The sequence below is a fragment of the Elephantulus edwardii genome, unplaced genomic scaffold (assembly GCF_000299155.1).
Source record: "Elephantulus edwardii isolate Elephantulus edwardi_28Jun2011 unplaced genomic scaffold, EleEdw1.0 scaffold00009, whole genome shotgun sequence".
Lineage (NCBI taxonomy): Eukaryota > Metazoa > Chordata > Mammalia > Macroscelidea > Macroscelididae > Elephantulus > Elephantulus edwardii.
The window spans coordinates 12,869,287-12,885,742 of record NW_006399759.1 but is presented as its reverse complement, the minus strand read 5'-3'; positions in this window follow the sequence as shown (position 1 = coordinate 12,885,742).

Below are 16,456 nucleotides of genomic sequence, written 5' to 3'. Positions count from 1 at the left end.
TCTTTTAGCACCATTACATAAGGCTCAATACAGTTTGGCAGAATTTTATTGTAGGACCCCTCACCCATTATTGTAATTATGATCTTCATCACTATTATTGAATCTGACCATTAGAGATCCATTAATTGTCTTGCTAAAAAGCAATTTTCATAACCAATGAGGATATTTAAGCCAATGTGATAATTACAGATGAGTGAAGAAGATGTGAGAAAGTGGAAATAAAGGGACTCTGGACTAGAAGAAGAGGAGCAATGTGAGATTGTAATTTTAAAACAGCCAGAAGACACAGAAGGAATAATTTTCTTTTCTTTGCCAAGGAACATATATAAAGTCCATTGTACAAAAAGCACTGATAATATTAATCATAACTTACATAAGCAAAGTATTTCAAATTTTATCTTTCTAGTGGCAAAAAGCTGTGCTGCCATCCTGAAGGCATGGGGTTCAAATCCACCAGCTGCTCTGTGGGAGAAGGATGTGCAATCTCCTCCCAAATGATTAACTGTCTCTGAAAACCTGCTGGAGGGTCAGCTATGGGTAGGTTATGACTTGACAATATTCAACAACAACAAAATTCTCAAGTCTAAGGATACAAGGAGGAATTCTGGTAGCGGAGTCTATAGGACGTTGTGCTGTCAATCCAAAGGTTTTGCCTCCCTGGCATTTTTAACCCATCAGTGGCTCCTCAGGAGAAAGATGGACAATCAATTGCCTCTTCCACATTTCACAGTCTTGGAATCCCACTGAAAGATCGGCTAGCAATTGCATCTGACTAGATGGCAATGAGAGCAATCGAGATAGAAGGCAGGACCATTAATCGAATATAATGTAAGAGGAAGTAAGTCTCAAACCACAAACCATCTATATCAAGCATCTATGCTGGGTTATCTTTTCTCACCTTTCCAAAATATCTACTATTTGAAAAATGACTGCATAATAATAACAACTATTTATATTCAAAAACTTCCGAGAACCTACTGTTAATATGAGTAGGCCTAATTTCTTAGTTTTCAATTAAAGTAATGTCACACTTTTCCCCGAACCTTCTTTTCTAAATTTCTTTCTTAAGGCAAGGCTTCTAAGGGAATCCTTCATATTACCCTTCTAGTCAACAGAGGTCCCCTGAGGTCATTTATTTGTTCATATTCTTCCCTAAATCAAATCACAATCATCATCCTCTTCTGTTTTCTCGTTTCTCTTCTCTTTGTCCTACTTAAAGCCAGAACCAAGACAAAAAGTTCCTTCCCCACTTTCATAGTCCAAAAATACTGACAGGCTAGACATTCATGGGAGACTTAATCACCACAGATCCATAGAGATTTTTTGTTTGTTTGTTTGTTTGTTTATGTTGGGGTTTTGCTGCTTGCATTTGGCTGGGGAAGTTCTACCTCCTTAAAGTCCTCTTCTTTCTTATAGCAGAAGGCATTACATCTGTTTCTGGATTCTTCACTCCCTCATCTGTTTCCATAGGTGGTTTTAACAGTTGGCACTTTCCTTTTTCTTCTTAGCAATACCTCGTTATCTCAGAGTCTAAATGTGAGAGGTTTTGTGCTCAGAGACTTCAATGACCAAAATAAATTTGGTATCAAGTGTATTTATAAGGCGACTCTGGTGGCTACTCCATCCAGTGGAGAGGGGCAAGGGATTGTGGCCGCCCTGAAATGTTGTCCTATCTTCAAAGGCAGATCTTGTTTGTGCAGCAGCTTAATGTATCAAGCAGCGCAGCTTGTAAGACACTTGATGCTTCTTGCTCTTTTCTACTCATGACACAGCTACTTTTCTAACAGTTTTGGATATTAAAAACATTTTAAACGTTTAGTTATAAAAAACGTTTGGTCTTTCATTTTACACCCCCCAAGTAACATGCAGCAGCTTTGAAACCATATTGAAATACAGGTGGGAGTAGGAAGGAGTTGTAAAATGTGGAGATTTACTGGAACAAAACCTCTGAATATAATTTATTAGGAAGAGAGAGGACATCAGCAAAATAATCAAGTATTCATTTCCTATTTCTGCTGGAACATATTACTATCAACTTAATGGTTTAAAACTCACACATTTATGTTCTTACAGTTCCAGCAGGTAGAAGTCTTATTTATTCCCAACAGTCTAAAATCAAATTGTGTTTCCTTATGGAGAGGAGAATTTCCCCCATGCTTTTCCTTTCCAGTTTCTAGTCCCTGGTCTGTGTCATTTTCTCTTCAGAGTCAAAAATGTTCCCTTGAATTCTGTGGACATCAAATGACTCCCATTCTCTTTGTCACATTTCCCTATACTGTCCTTTCTTCCTTTGGTTTTATTTTTTTTTAAAAGGCCCTCCCAGTCACACAGGGCTCACCTAAGTTATCCAACATAACCTTACTATTTTCAGGTTGGCTGATTAGCAACCTTAATTCCATCTGAAAACTTAATCCTTCTTTGCCATGCATTTTAACATATTCACAGGTTCCAGAGATTAGGATGTGGACATCTTTAGGGATGCCGTTTTTCTGCCTGCCGTAGTCAATATAATCACAACTCCGTTTCATTCCCAAATTAGTTACTCTAGTAGCAATCTCTAAAACTGGGAAGACATTTCATGGTGGTTCTTACCTGAATCATCAAGATAGCCTCCTAGCTTCTCCTCTTAAGGTAACTTTTCAGAGAATGAACCTGTCTCTGGTCCTAGGCATACAAACCGGTTGCGACCAGGATTCTAACAATGACTAGACAAATAACTGTGGAGTATACTAAAGCTGAGGGTCTCTGAGTACTCTTTGGTAACTCACATTGCTGAAAGTTTGCTGCTAATTCCAGTCAGTAACATGTCAACTTCGACCAGTTGAGTTGGTACTTATTCTCGTCAGTTACGACTTTGCCTAAACTTATTAATGCTAATTGTTTATGTTCTTGTAATTATGTAATTTCATAGACCAATGAAATGTGAATATGAAAAGAGAGTCGCTTCAAGGACAACCAAAGAAAATGCCTTAGAAAGGATCAGTAAAGGTAAGTCACTTACAAAATAAGAAAGACTGGCAAACTTAGGTGATACAACAACAATAAACAAGAGGAAATAAAGTCTCAAAGGATGTTTTTCCCCAAAAAAGCAGAAGTGGAGTGAGTAATTGATAACAATTCATCTTGGAGAGAGTGCAACCAGAGTGTTCTTTGGAGGCAAAGATGATAAAGCTTTTCCTCATATATTTCAGACATGTCGCTAGGAGGGGCTATTTCTTGGAGAGGGACATGGTGCTCAGAGAGGTGAAGGGTTGATGAAAGAGAGGAAGTCCCTAAACCAGGTAAATTGACAGAGTGACTGCCACCATGGGCTCTGGAGTCTCAGCAAGCGTAAGGATAGCGCAGGATAGGACAGGGTTTAGATCTGTTGTTTGTAGGGTCACTACGGGCCGTACTTGACCCAATGACGCCTAGCAACAACAATAAGAAGCAAGATTTAAGAAACTAGAAGTAATGTAGTACAGCAGAATCATCAAAACCAAACAAATTGCTCATGGGAATTCCATGTTTTGCAGAATAGAACTGTGTTCCATTGGTTTTTCAAGGCTCTGACTTCTGTGAGCTGACCACAAGGTGCTTTTAAGTCCATTGAGATCACAAACATTTTCATTAGCTGTTCAAAGGTAATTACCTCATCTAGGGATTTCCCAGTGAAAACAAGGTAGGAAAAATTCTTTTGGGTTTCTTGGTTTCTTGTGAGATTTTTTTTTCACCTCAAATTTTTCTTTGATCTTGATGGGTTGTTTTGCTTTGGTTCTTTTTATTGTTGAGAATATTTTCAACAAATTACACATCAATTCAACAGTTTACAATGTACCATTTGTTGTTGTTGTTGTTATGTGCCGTCGAGTCATTTCCGACTCATAGCGACCCTATGCACAACAGCCCTAAACCCTGCTCTATCCTGCGCCAACCGCACCGCCTCTGACACACCCATCCCGATTACCCCAGTCACCAAATCAATCCATCTCATAGAGGGTCTTCCCCTCCTGCGCTGTCCCTCTACCCTCCCAAGCATGATGTCCCTCTCCAAGGACCCGTCCCTCCTGGCAACATGTCCAAAGTATGTCAGACGAAGCCCCAGAATCCTTGCCTCTAAGGAGTAGCTTGGTTTAATCCTCTCCAAGATGAATCTGTTTGTTTTCCTGGCAGTCCATGGTACATTCAGTACCCTTCTCCAGCACCACAGCTCAAAAGCATCCACTCTCCTTCTGTCCTCCCTAGTCATTGTCCAACTCTGATGCATAACAAGCGATTGCAAAGACCATGGCCTGTATCAGGCACACCTTAGTCTCCAGAGAGACACTGTTGCTCCTGAGTACCTTTGAGAGGTCCCTAACAGCAGACTTTCCCATTGCGATACGCTTTTTGATTTCCTGACCATTTAGTCATGTTTATTATTTCATCAAGTTGTACAAGTACTCTCACCCTTTCCTGAGTTGATCCCATTCCATTAATACAAATTCACTGCCTTCAAAGAGTCCTATCTATCTTTAGAGTTGCTATTATCAATTTGATTTTACAAGAATATAATCATCAACAAAGATATGGCTCACTATTGAGCTCAAATAACCTTGAAGTTTTTGGGTTTTCTTTCTTCTTTTTTTTTAATATTTAAAGATTGTTTTGAGGCAAAACCTTGAGAGATTCATCCAACTTTCATTGGTCCAGAAATTCTAGAATCCATTATATGTAAGTATTTGTTCTCATTAAAAAAAAAAAAGTTTCCCAACAGAGTATGTAAATTAGCGACAATATCATTAATATCACAATACAAGCAAGATCCTGCTGCTAGATGTACAGGCTGGGTTTAGAAGAGGCCGTGGTACTAGGGACATTTCAGTCAATATTAGATATTAGATGGATCTTAGCTGAAATCAGAAAGTACCAGAAGACAATGCAGACCTCTGCATTTTCTCTCCTTTTGGTAATGATCTTTTTGCAGAATCTTGTAATACTTTCTAGTAATGGTAGCCAGGGACTATGAAGGATTCGTGATAATTTAAACTACCTATAGTAATCATGATTTTCTTGGATGAAGAATTGGTAAATTAGACCAAACTGATAGATAACCATATTCACCCCAAGGTTGAAATTGTGGTTAGCTTCAAAGTGCTATGCAGACATGATGATTCTTTTAAAAAAATTTTTTTAATTGTGCTTTTAATGAAAGTTTACAGAAAAGTTGGATTTTCCTTCATTCATGGTTGCACATTTTCCTCCCTACCCACCCCCAGTTCACATAAAAAAAAATTCATTCATTGTTGAATAATTTCCTCCCTTCCCTCCCCTTCCCCTAGTTCACTTTACTATGCACCTCTTTAATCTGGACTGTGTCACATAAATAATGCTTAATCACACATTTCTTTTAAAGAGTTCTTTCCTTCATCTGTTCCAATGCAGTGTTTGTTATTTATCCCCTCCTTTCTTAGTTATCCCCAGCCTCCAAATCAGTCTTGTGTGGTGTTATATAGCATTTGTCCTTTTGTGACTGAGATAGGGTAAGCAAACCAAAGCTTTCTTGGTCATAAGGTTGCTATTTTCTCAAATCCTCCCTACCTTCTTAGTAGGAACTAGCAATAGTTTGGGAAATAGCATCTTTCTGCAAAGTCTGTCACTCTGTGTGATTTGAATCCAGCAGGTCAAACTGTTAAGATAATGCATCTTTGAAAAACTGCTTCCAGAAAATCCCAGCTCTTTTCTTGGAAACCCTTCCTCTTTGGAGAAAAGTTATTAATTTTTGGAATATTCAAGAGCATTTGGTGACAAATATACTGATGTCACCTTTCTTCTTTCTATCCAAAGAAGAGATAAATACCTTTTCTAATCTTAGCTTTAAAGCATTCATGGGCTTTATGCCCACACCCTGTAAGAAGTCAAGCCTGGTTCTTAAATGAATACAAGACAATGAATTCTTTCCTTTTTGTGAGATTTTCTCTAAATTGAGATGCAAAATCTGTGAGCCTGAGGTATGGCTGTTCTAGGTGAAGAATCAGGTCTTTATATGAGCAAAAATCTGGAAACATACATATTGATGTCATGAGACATGAATTTAATTCATTTTCCTAGCCCATCGGAAGGTTTGAGTTTAAAAAAAGAAAGGCAAATGAATGAGAGCTGCAACAGAAACAGGTGGCATACTTTTATGTAGACCAATGTATATATTTATATCCATAAAATATGCCAATAGACTTAAAACCGAAAACAAGAATGGAAGAGAACTTTTTTCTTTATTTTAAAGGAAGAAAGTATGTAAGTGATGACGTTTTCATATATTAAGCAAAGCAACAAAGTGAAATGTGAACTTTCTCTTTTTTACCAGCAACCAGCATTTCTTTTCTCATTTAGATATACACTATAAAGTTGGTTTTGATCCTAGATTAAGAATAAAGGGAATTGGTTGAAAACCAAATATGATCAGTGGAATTAAGTTTATCTCAACTCAAGGAAAATACCTAGTAGGTAAGACGAAATTATCACAGGTCAGTCATCAACTTCTAGCGGGGAGGGAGGGAACCCTATGTAATCATGCTCAAATAAATGATGTTTCATTTACTCATCAAATCATATTACTCCTTCTGTTTTCTTAGTAAATACTGTGCAAACTCCTAACAACACTAGCAATAGCCAATCTAAAACTTGCAATATCTTGTGCCATCCTCATAATCTCATTGAGACACGAGAACCCATTTCTGAAGTTACAATCTCAATAAATCTCATCTTCCTCTCCTTCACTGACCCTCCGTCTTTCCAACTATGACGTCCCTTTCCAAGGAATAGTCTCACCTAGCTACATATCCAAAGAGTGAATATCGAAGCTTTATCATCCTTGTCTCCAAGGAGTCTTCTGGCCATACCCTTTCCAGTTCTTTGGGCAGTCCAATAGATAGTCAGAATTCTCCTCTAGGACCACAACTCAAAGGCATTGATTCTTCTATCATCCTTACTCATTGTCCAGCTCTCTAATGCATTATACAGAATGAGAAAAGTTTCTAATCTCTTACTCATAATGACACTATGAGTCATTGTGGACATGAAGTTGCCTAAAAACAACAACAAATAATAGTCAACCAGTTGCCATAGAACAGATTTTGAATAATGGTGACCCTAGGTGACGTAGACTATATAGAACTGTGTTCCATAGAATTTCCAATGGCTGATTTTTCAAGAATAGACCACTAGATCTTTTCTCAAGGTGCCTCTGGGTGTACTTAAGTCTCCATCATATTAATTAGCAGTTGAGTGCATCATGAAAGAACTCTAGAATGACTCATATTTCTTTAGAGTTTCTTTCAAACTGATTCTAACTCATGCAATCTCAGAAGAAATGCTCCATAATTTTCAAGGCTAAGATCTATTAGAAGTACTTCACTGATATACTTCTGAGTGGGTTTTAATCACAAACTTTTTAGTCAGTAGTCCAACATTTAACCATTTGCACCACCCATGGACTTTCCATTACTCTAGCAAAGTCAAACATGTTGCTCAAAATATACAGTGAAACCTGTGAAAACTGGGATATACCTAAAGTGGAATTTCACTGGATTCTCTGTGCCTTCTTGTGTGACAGCCACCCAAAGGTCTTTGCATTATGTCCTGAGACTTGATTCTGAGGTACTGTTTGGTCCTGGAAGTCTTCCATCCTGGGGCTTCCTGGGATCTAGATCCAAAGAACAGAACTTATGATCCAAGGACTCAAAGCCATCAGGCAACCACCCAGAACCTGCCACCCAGAAAGAGCCTAAGACATCCAAGGAGAATGTGAACATCTACAACCAGCCAGTCCCTTGCTCTGAGCTGGACGCATCTGCAGCCATCCAAACCTGCTCCCAGGACTGAGGACAGCAGTCAGACCCTGTGGGTGACCAGGATCCTTGCCACCTTCCTCCTGATGCCCACCATCCAAACAGTAGGTAACCCCCAGCTTGACCACAATGCTTCTACAAGTGGATTCAGAGCCCTAGACTGTGCAGTCCTTAGTGTTGCCTCAGTCACAGGTGGCAGTGGCAACGCCAACTTTCCTTTTATCATCCTCTTTAAATAATTGATGTTACCATGAATTGACAAAAAACAATGTCCCTGGAATTGATGGCATACTATTGACATATTTCAACAAACAGATGTTGCTCTGGATGTTCTCACTAAAGTTGTGCCAAGAACACTTCAGGACAGCCATCTGGTCAACTGACTGGAAGAGATCTATATTTGTTCCCATTCCAAAGAAAGGTGATCCAACAGAGTGTGGAAATTATCAAACAGTATCATTGATTATATCACATGCAAACAAGATTCTACTGAAGATTATCCAAAAACCACTGGAACCACACATCAACAGAGAACTGCCTGAAGTGCAGGCTGGATTTAGAAGTGGCTCTAGCACTAAGTATATTATGTTGTTGTTGTTGTTATGTGCCGTCGAGTCGTTTCCGACTCATAGCGACCCTATGCACAACAGCCCCAAACCCTGCTCTATCCTGCGCCAACCGCACCGCCTCTGACACACCCATCCCGATTACCCCAGTCACTGATCAATCCATTTCATAGAGGGCTAATGTTAAATGGCTCTTGGCTGAAAGCAAAGAGTATCAGAGGAATGTCTATCTGTGTTTCATTGACTATGCAAAGGCATTTGACTGTGTGCATCACAATAAACTATGGCTGACTCTGAGAAGAATGGGAATCCCAGAACACTTGATCGTGCTTATGCAAAACCTACACTTGGACTAAGAACAGAGCAAGGAAATACTGCATGCTTCGAATTGGGAAGGGTATGTGTCAAGGATGTTTCCTACCTTCAGATGTCTTCAGTCTATATGCAGAAAAGATTATCCAAGGGGCTGGGTTCTATGAGAAGTGTGGCATGAAAATTGGAGGGAGACTCATCAATAATCTGTGTTATACAGATGACACACCCTGCTTGCTGAAACTGAGGAGGATCCGAAGCACTTACTGCAGAAGGTCAAAGACTGCAGTCTTCAGTATGGACTGAAGCTCAATATCAAGAAAACAAGGATTCTCACCACTGCGCTGACTGGCAGCATCATCATGGATGATGAAGAGATTGAGATTGTTGGCAGTTTCCATTTGCTTGGCCCAACTATCAATACTCTTTGTACCAGCAGCTGGGAAATTAAAAGATGAATTGCATTAGGAAATTCTGCTGTCAGAGACCTCTCCAAAGTACTGAATAGCAACAATGTCAGTCTGGAGACTAAGGTGTGCTATGGTCTTTGCAATTACATCCTATGCATCATAGAGCTGGACAATAACTAGAGATGACAGAAGGAGAGTTGATGCCTTTGAGCTTTGATGCCGGAGAAGATTATTGAATATATCATGGACTGCTAGAAGAACAAATAAGTTCGTCCTGAAGAGGGTGAAGCTAGGCTGTTCCTTGAAGGCAAGGACTCAGAAGCTTCATCTGACATACTTTGAACTTGTTGCAAGGCAGGATCAGTCCTTGGAGAGGGACATCATGCTTGGGGGGTGGAGGGACAGCAGAGGAGAGGGAGACCCTCAATGAGATGGATTGATTCAGTGTCTGGGGTAATGGGGATAGATGTGTCGGAGACAATAAAATTGGCAAGGAATAGAGCAGGGTCTAGGGCTTTTGTACACAGAGTTGCTGTGAGCTACAGGCAACTCTATGGCACAAAACAACAATAACCATGAAGCCACTCATTTTGCTTCATCCTGAGGGCACATGTGTGGCCCTAGAGAATTCTGCAAACTTTTTGCAGAGTTAGTTCCTTTCTATTAACAAAATGTTCTCCAAATGGAAAACAAACAAATAAGTAACAAGACTGCACCCTATCAAAGACAGCAAACCGTGACAGCCAGGAAAACAAGTCAAATTTCAGCTCTCAAAGGTTTCTCTTTATCCTCAAAGTCTAGATAGGCATTGCAGATTTGGCTTTCCAATTTTGGTCTGGGAGTCACTCAGTATTGTAAATGAAGTTCAGTTGCATTTTCTTGTTTACTTGAATCTGTGTATGATGCAGATGCAGTCAACACTCTTGGCACCAACAGCGAGGAAATCAAAAAACGTATTGCGATGGGAAAGTCTGCTGTTAGGGACCTCTCTAAAGTACTCAAGAGCAACAGTGTCTCTCTAGAAACTAAGGTGCGCCTGGTACAGGTCATGGTCTTTGCAATCACTTGTTATGCATCAGAGAGTTGGACAATGACTAGGGAGGATAGAAGTAGAAATGACGCCTTTGAGCTGTGGTGCTGGAGAGGAGTATTCAATGTTCCATGGACTACCAAGAAAACAGACTGATCCATCCTAGAGAGGGTTAAGCCAGACTACTCCTTGGAGGCAAGAATTCTGGGGCTTTGTCTGACACACTTTGGACATGTTGTAAGGAGAGACAGGTCCTTGGAGAGGGACATCATGCTTGGTAGGGTGGAGGGACAGCACAGGAGGGGAAGACCCGCTATGAGGTGGATTGATTCAGTGACTGGAGTAATCGGGATGGGTGTGTCAGAGGCAATGAGATTGGCACAGGATAGAGCAGGGTTTAGGGCTGTTGTACATAAGGTCGTTATGAGTCGCAAACGACTCGATGGCACATAACAACAACAACAACAAACCTTTCTGTAACCAGATTTAGCAAGGATTCTCATTCACACAAAGGGAAAATAGGTGTAATTCCATTCAAGTAAATTGGTTTGGTTTGATGCTTGAAATACTTCTTATCGTTTTCAAATGGAAATGTCTGTTATCAATTACAAAAATAGAACAAAATTCTCTAAGTAATCAAGGTAAAATCAAGAAAAGCACAAATATAAATAGTTTACATTGTTGGTGTCTTAGATGTAATAATTGCCAACATTCTCAATTGTCGTTTTAAAAATTTATTTCATTAATATATAATTTTTACTCTATATGTATAGGCATACATATATATGTGGTTTTATTTAAAAGTGAGATAATATATTACCTATTCTTCTATAAAAATAATAAGAAATAGTACAAAAATATGTGTATGATCTTTTCACTGGGGCTTCATTAACTTTTTCTGTATCTTTCTAAGTTTATAATATGAACTGCTGTTGTGAGGATAGTGTTTAAAATACTATCAAAATTATAAAGACTTGGAATTTAAAATGAGTTCAAAGACAATTAGCTTAAAAAGCCCAAAAGGCTTAATTCAGTTAACAGTGAGTTTAAAAAATGAAATTAATTTTAAGCCATTGATTTTTCCCTAAAATAGTGAGACATTTAAATTGTTTTTTAATTTAGTATTTCAGCTCAAGAAGTAAAATGAACACGATTTACTATATTGTTGGCAAATAGGTCTTATTATTCATTTGGCCTAAACATCACATTACGCCAACCTCTTTTTCTACTATCTCCTAGAAAACTGGCTTCAGTAGTTTGAAAGTCTAAATTGAACAGTATTTTTTTTTAAATTAGTTGTGAGTAGGGTACAATTGTCAGTTCTTGAAGCTACTAAAATACCTTCTAATGCAATGAGCTTCTGCCAAGGACCTTTCAAAGGATGCAATAATATTTTAGGCAAATCTTCCTCACCACCCTCAAAAGAAATCAGCTTTGGAAAAGATTCCATTATCATCTCTAATTGTTACTTGTCTATGGATAGCTGCCATTTTGGCCACAGTCTATTTTCCTCTATTCTTCTTCTTGCTTTAACTGAGAACTGAAGTAAGGCGGCTTTTCCCTGTAAGATTAGTGGCCACTCCAGGACACTGCCATGCAATACACCTTTACGAGAAGAAAAATGACCACATCTCCCTCATAGTTAGCAACTCGGCTTCTGGGTAAGATCCAGGGAAGCATTTCTTAAATTCCTCCTACATGTAATACATTCCACTAGAAAGCACATTAATGAGAACAGTTTTTGCTATTAACCAAAGGTCTTTAAGGAAATAGGAATATTTGGAAAAAATGGCCAACTCCCATTATGACTCAATTCTTTAAGTGGAAAATGGAAATAAAAGAATTCTTTTTCTGTGTAGTTCAGAGTGACTTATAGATTAAGATAATGAGTACGCAAACCCTTTGAGCAGTTGGAAGTATTACAGATCTGTAAGATAGTTTGAGTTGTCCTATTCCGTAATGTAGAGAAGAATAGTATCAGGAGACAGATGCACACTGTAGTAGGCCTCAATAGTAATCAGCAAAATTGAGCTCCCACTCGCTGGGGACTCCAGAGACTGAATCGCCTAGCTCCATTAGACCTGGACAGAGCCAAGTGTCTATTTCTGCCAAAGGCTTTGAGTGGAAATGACATGTTTTACTTCCAAGCTGAGACAAGGAAAAAATTCTTCAAGATAGTCTAATTCTCCAGCTAGTACTGGGCATGGAAACCACACGTGGAGATTGCAGAACTACAAAATCTAGCAGTCCAGATCGTCCAAGTAGTGCATGAACAGAAGCCCTCTGGGTTATTCTGACCTCTGACAAATTTTGCTAGGGTGAGGAACTTAGTATATTAGCTAATGGAATTTGAGACATTTTCCACATAAGTCTAGTTTATTTTGTCTAATAAAAAAATATATATCCATAAGAATTGAACTAAAATATTGTAAAAATTTATACTTTAGAATATAAACAAATGAAAGTCAGGCTTTTTAAAAAAACACATAAAGCTAGACATTACAGACACTGGAGCCAGATAATAAGTCAGAGGATTTTGCAAAGTACTAGTTCTTGTGTGAAAAGGAGAAAGACAATGATTTTGAGAATTCTAATAGAGAAAGTTATTTCTATATTAAACAAATTAGTGTTTTTTTGTTCCAGTCAAATCAAACATCGAAAATTATTTCAGGGATCCTTTCAGTGCTGGTTGTAATGAAGGGAGTTGTATTGGATTTGCTGTTGTAACAACAACTAAAGGAGACCAAATGGTACAGTGGTTAAGCTTTTGGCTTCTAACTGAAAGCTCTGTGGCCTAGACTCAATAGTGCATCATGGGAGAAAGATGTGGCAGTCGGCTTCTGTAAGATTACAGTTTTGGAACCTCCGTGAGGCAGTTATACTTTGATCTGTGGGGACCCTGTAAGTTATATACTCAATAGTAATGGGCAATAGATACAAACAGCTAGAAAACTGTACAATAATATATAATTCTATGAATGTTGTTGTTATGTGGCATCAAGTTGACTCTGACTTGTAGTAACCTTATGAATAATGGCTCTGAATCTTGTCCTATGCTGATCCAACCTCGCTATTTCTGACACATTTGGCACCATTGGCAGAGTCACGGTGTCAATCCATCTGATCCAGAATCTGCCTCTCCTCATTGACCCTTTACTCTTCCAAGAATGAAACCCTTTTCTAAGACCTAGCCTTTCCTAACAATAGGCCCAAAGACATGTGATGGACTTTCAAAATCCTTGCTTGTTTTTTTAAATTTTATTTTATTAATTTTAATTAACATTAACAGAGGTTTTGGATTTTCATTCATTCATTGTTGCGCTCTTTTCTTTACCCTCCTCCCCACAGTTCTCTCCTCTCTTTGAAAAGCAAAACATAAACTTTTTCGTTGGTATACAATCGCCCCTGACCCCAACCCTGAATCCCCCCACCCCAATGCACTCCGCTATGCAACCTTAATTCTGAATTCCTGTGATAATCATAATATGCTATCATATATCACTTTTAAACTGTTCTCTCCCTCATCTGTTTCAATTCAGTAATCCTTGTTTTTTAAAAACAACCTTATTTTACCCTCTCCAGGGCAGTCCTGTTTCTTCTCTTCGCAGTCCATGATATGTTCAATACTCCTTTCTAGCACCACAACTCAAAGGCATTAATTCTTCTTCTGTTATCCATATTTATTGCCCAGCTCTCAAATGCATAGCATCCTATCACTCTATACATATACATATACATATATTGTTGTGTTATGTTCTGTGCAGTTGTAACTAAAAGCCAATCCCTCCTTTACTCCAGAGAGTTTTCATAGGTATTATACAACATAGGAGAAGGTCCCTTTTTCTCCTTCAGAGTAATTGATGGATTAGAGCCACCTACCTTTGGACTGACAGCACAATTATTTATCCACAAGGTCACTAGAGATCTTTTTATGTATATTTGTTGCCCTTTCAAAGAAAGGTGGCCAAAACGGTGCAGAAATTATCAAACAATACCATTAATATTACAAACAAGCTAGATTCTGTTGAAAATTATAAAAAAAAAAAACCCAACAGGAACAGTACATCAACAGAGAATTGCCAAAAGTGTAGCCTGGATTTAGAAGAGGCAATTGTACTAGGGTTATTATTGGTAATTTTAGATGGATCTTGGCTGAGATCAGAGAGTACCAGAGAAATGTCTACCTGTGTTTTATTGACTAAACGAAGGCATTTGACTGTGTGGATCACAACAAACTGTTACTGACTCAGAAGAATGGGAATCCGAGAACACTTGCTTACACTTATGCGAAACCTGTATTTGGACGAGGAGGTGGTTGTCAGAATAGAACAAGTGAAAACAACATGGTTCAAAATCAGGAAGGGTGTATGTCAGGCATGTTTGATGTCTCCACACATTTTCAATCTAAATGTGGAACAGATCATACAGAAGCGTGGGCTATATGAGAAGGAATGTGGAATCAGGATTGGAGGACGACTCATCAATAACCTGCATTATGCAGATGATGCAAGCTTATTTACCGAAACTGAGGTAAACAGTCTCCAAGACCAGTCTTTGGAGAAGAACAAGATGTTTGGAAGGGACAGAGTAAGAGAGGTAGACCATCACGAGATGGATTGTTTCAGTGACTTCATAATGAGAGTAAGTATTTCAGAGATTGTAAAGTTGGCACAGGATAGAGCAGGTTTCTAGGCTGTTGTACATAAGAATATTTATATTTACTATACACTATGCAACAATGTCAGTCTGGAGACTAAGGTGCACCTGATACAGTCTATGGTCTCTGCAATCACTTGCTATGCATTAGAGAGCTGGACAATAACTACGGATGATAGGAGAATTTATGCCATTGAGCTGTGGTGTTGGAGAAGCAACTTAAATATACCAAGGACCACTAAGAAAACAAATAGGTCTGTCTTGGAGAGGGTAAAGCCAAGTTTCTCCTTTGATGCTAGGATTTTGAAGCTCCATCTCACATAGTGTGGGCATGTGGCCAGGAGGGACCAAGCCTTGGAGAAAGACACCATACTCAGAATGGTGGAGGGACAACACAGGAGAGGAAGACCCTGGGTTGATACAATAACTAGGGCAATTGGAGTAGGTGTATCAGAGTCAATGAGACTAGCTTAAGACAGGGCAGGGTTCAGAGTCATCAGTGACTCGATGGCACAGAATGACAACATTATGGTCACTTAGTGGCAAGAAGCTGTACTGCAATCCCAAAGGCAGGTTATTTGAAGATGCTCTTGGGAGAAGGATAGGAACTCTCCTCCTGGGCAATTATCTGCCTCTGAAAACCCACATGAGGTTCCAACTTGATGGCAAACAACAAAGAAATAGATGATAGATAGATAGATAGATAGATAGATAGATAGATAGATAGATTTGGATAGAGATAGATATATTACACACACACACACACTTTATTGACTATGCAAAGGCTTTTGACTGTGTGGATCATAACAAGTTGTGGCTGACATTGAGAAGAATGAGAATCTCAGAGCACTTGATTATGCTCATGAGGAACTTATACCTGGACCAAGATTCTATTGTGTGATTTAAGCAGGGGTGTACCTTACGGTTTCAAACTGGGAAGGGGGTGCACCAGGGTTGTATTCTCTCTCTCCATACCTATTCTATTTGTATGCTTAGCAAATTATCAGAGAAGCTGGACTCTATGAGTAGAAACATGCCATTAGGTTTGGAGGGAGACTCAACAATAACCTGCATTATGCAGATGACACAACCTTGCTTGCTGAAAGTGAGGAGGACTTAAAACATTTGTTGCAGAAGATCAAAGAATGCAGCCTTTAGTATGGATTGCATCTCAATATCAGGAAAACCAATATTCTTACCACTGGACCGATAGGCAGCATCATAAATAAAAGGAGACTGTAACTGACAATAACTTCATCTTGCTTGAATCCAAAATTATAACCCTTGGTACCAACAGTCTGGACATAAGGAGTCACATTGCACTGGGAAAAATCTGCATTTAGAGACCTTTCCAAATTCTTGAGGAGTAATGTTGTCAGTTTAAGAACTATGGTACATCTGATTCAAGCCATAGTTTTTCAGATTACTTGTTATACATCTGAGAGCTGGACAATGAGTAAGGATGACAGAAAAAGAATTGACACCTTTGAGCCATAGTGTTGGATAAAAGCACTGAACATCCCGTGAACAGCCAAGAGAACAAACAGATATGTCTTGGAAAGAGTGCAGCTGGCGTGCTCTTTAGACGCAAAGATGATAAGGTTTCACCCCAAATAGTTTGGGCGTGTTGGTAGGAGGGTCTATTCCTTGGAGAGGGACATGATACTGTGAAGGATG